Below are 3,329 nucleotides of genomic sequence, written 5' to 3' on the forward strand. Positions count from 1 at the left end.
ATGCATAGCCCAGGGGTGAGAACCACGGGGCCCAGAAGACCCGTGGCATTGTTTGTTTCTGGAAGTGACTCTAGACTCATGAAGGACCTGAGCTTTCCAATGTATCTCTAATGCTGCTGCTTCAGTAACCAGGACAATAACAGCATTTAACTTCAAAGAAGGGGCTTTCTTTAGGCAACAATCCTCTATTTACCACTGCTAGTGTCAAAGCTTCCATTAAAACATAAAGCTTTTCAATATGTAGGCCATAAGGTCTTAACCTGGAGTAAGAGGCTTATTGCAAACAACAATATTTGCTTGTATGTGCAATTTCTGGGAGAGGATCTAAAAGTTTTTATAAGATTCTCGAAGGGGTTCATGATCCAAATTAAGAAGCCAAATCCCCTGGATAAATCTGCTGTTTGTAAACCCTATTAGAAGAATTCAAATCCTAACCCAGGTGATGGTGGACACTTCCAAGTGACTTGTAGATGACTGTTTCTTTGGCTTCTTCATAAGGGAGGCATTGCACCTTTTGGGGAGAAGTAAACACTGACTGCCAATGACGCCGAACACCAGGGGTTCAGTCTTGGGCCTGTTTCTCGCTGCACAGAAAGGCAATCAATGAGATGAATATTGCCAGGAAAGAAAGGCTTTATTTGGGTGACATCACTAAGGCGACAGGAGATAAGTGTCAAATCCATCTTCCCAACCCACCAAAGCCAGGGTTGATCTAGCAAGGAAAGAATGTAGCTATGCTCGGGAAAACCCGGAATGAGGGAGGATAAGGAAGAGGAGCTGGCCAGCAGGAAGCAGGTGGTCGGTTAGGCAGTCATGGCGGTTGAGGGATCTGGCCACTCACTGTCTGGATGTAGTTATTTGGTAACTTTCAGTTCCTTGACACTAACTGGGAGGCCTGAAGGAACCCACATAAGGGCTAGGCATGGTGGCTCCCTCCTGTAATCCCAGCACTTTGGGAGGCTGAGGTGGGCAGATGACCTGAGGTCAGGAGTTCGAGACCAGCCTGGACAACATAGTGAAACTTGTCTCTACTAAAAAAACAATTAGTCTGGTGTGGTGGCACACACTTGTAACCCGAGCTACTTGGGAGGCTGAGGCAGGGGGATCACTTGAACCTGAGAGGTGGAGGTTGCAGTGAGCCGAGATGGTACCCCTGCACTCCAGCCTGAGTGACAGAGTGAGACTCCATTTAAGTCCAAGGGGGTCAATTTCTGTGTTTATTCAAAAAAACCCACAAACATCAGTTCTATGGGGAAATGGGTCTGGCATCACCAAAAACCCTGAGAAACTGCACCGTGTGTACCTGTATTCTGATCATCTGGAAGAAGACAGAACTCTGGAAGTTTCTTCCCATTCCAAAGTTCTATGTCCAGCAGTGACCCTAGAGATTTTCAGGAAAGGAAATGGCATGTGTAATTGGCATATTTTCCAACGAAAACCTTATATCTGCCATCCTTGCCACCCATAGTGAACCATCCACTCTCCCAGATGCTTCCAGATTTCCTAATTTATGAAATCCTTCTAACACTGCATTTATGTGATGCTGGGTAGTAATTTTAACTGCATACAACCCAGTCAAATGCTGTTACCGTATGAGGATAATCTCCTAGATGTTTGAAACCTTTGTAAACTGTGGGTTCAATCTTTCTTCCCAGCTTTTCTCACGTCCCTTCTTGCAAAGACTCTTCTCTTAGCAACTCCTGTGTTCTCATAAATATTACAGAAACATTCTTGGTACTGTCATTTGACAAAGAAACATAAATATTTAGATACTGTGCAGAAGTGCCTGAGTGGAAGTATAGACAAATTATGAGGTTTGGGATGTCATCATTTCTTCATCTTCTAGGAATGAAAAAGAAACAAAATGACTCCATGGTAGACAGTGTTAAGTGGAAAAGGATATTTAGGCAGGATTCTTCAGCAGATTGCATGCTGCCAACCTTGACTTTTTGGATTGCTGAGAAAACAGTCGAATAGAGAAATCATAGATTTCAATGGTGAGGGGGGAAAGAATGCAAAAATTGTTATATGTCCAGCACACTGTATGAGATCTGGATTTCTCCTGTGTTTCCTGGGGCCAGGACCCAACTGTCTCTTCCAAACTCATGAACTCTTAAAGCAACCATGTATTAATGAGGCCAGTATGAGGTGGGAGTAGGCACTTCATCTTCATCTCATCAAATAAGCAACACATCATTGACTCCATAAGATCTGCAGCTTGATTGAAGCTTCTATGGCAGTGACCTAGATATTCTGGTTCATAAAAATACCAAATCCTTTAATGAAACACACAGAATTAAGCTAATATGATTTATGTCACCCGTCACCCAGGGGGCTGATGCTTCGTAGTGATCTTGATTAAAGGGAGATTATGAAATAGATGCAACCTCCCTCATTTGCATTTAGTTCAAAGAAAATGGCCCAAATGGAACTAAATAGGCATTTAAGTATAAGGAGAATATTTTTTTTTTTAAATTAAGCATGAAAATGAAACAACGTGCCAATAATTCGCACAACATTATTTTAGGACTAGAAAGTGAATTAGGCATGAAAAAAGTTCCAAACTGATTATGTTAATTATGTTTCATCTGAACAAGGAAATTTAATAATCTCCATCCCCCAATACCTCAATCTTAAACTTGGTACTTTAAGCTATTTCCATCTTAGAGTGTTGAGTGGTGCATGTTTTGAACGTATGTGGTTTCTTTTTTGGTTTAAAGGAAGAAAAAAGTGAGAAACTAGTATGTAGTATTCTATGACTTTTATTTCATTATCCTCATTTTACAGGTAAAAAAAAAAAAATGGAGCTCAGTGGGTCCAATCTTAACAGTAGGAAGAAGTAAGGCAGAAGTGTAAATCCACGCCTGTCTGTTTTCAAAGCTCATTCTTTTCTACCTCACCATGTTGTCTTCTCTTCTTTCCTATGTATCTGGAGTAAAGGCTATTTTGCATAACTAATATATGTATCAAATCCAGAAATGGTACCTGTAACAGAGAACACACATCTAATACTGCATACATTACTTCCTTGGACATAATGGACTTACTAATATCCCTTTCTGTAAAACAGTAGCGTCTGCTTCCCTTGGACTGCACTAGGCATTGTTTTCATGTGATTACATAATTTCATATGACCAATGAGAGCCAGTATTGGTGAGTATATGAAAATTACAATGGGCTGGGTGTGGTGGCTCATTCCTGTAATCCCAGCACTTTGGAAGGCCGAAGCAGGAGGATCACTTGAGCTCAGGAGTTTGAGACCAGCCTGGGAAACATAATGAGATCTTGACTCTACAATAAAATCCCAAAATTTAGCCAGGGTGTGGCAG

General features: G+C 41.4%; 1 long non-coding RNA gene across 1 annotated transcript; it reads right to left on the bottom strand.

The window, feature by feature from the left end:
• Positions 1 to 465: 465 nt before the first annotated feature.
• Positions 466 to 1,861, bottom strand: LOC119469966. Its single transcript, XR_005198839.1, has 3 exons — positions 1,590 to 1,861; positions 1,304 to 1,381; positions 466 to 584 (listed from the first exon to the last, which is right to left on the bottom strand). It is a non-coding gene; the product is annotated as an uncharacterized LOC119469966 (long non-coding RNA).
• Positions 1,862 to 3,329: the final 1,468 nt, after the last annotated feature.

Source organism: Cebus imitator, unplaced genomic scaffold (assembly GCF_001604975.1).
Source record: "Cebus imitator isolate Cc_AM_T3 unplaced genomic scaffold, Cebus_imitator-1.0 Scaffold20, whole genome shotgun sequence".
NCBI classification, from domain to species: domain Eukaryota; kingdom Metazoa; phylum Chordata; class Mammalia; order Primates; family Cebidae; genus Cebus; species Cebus imitator.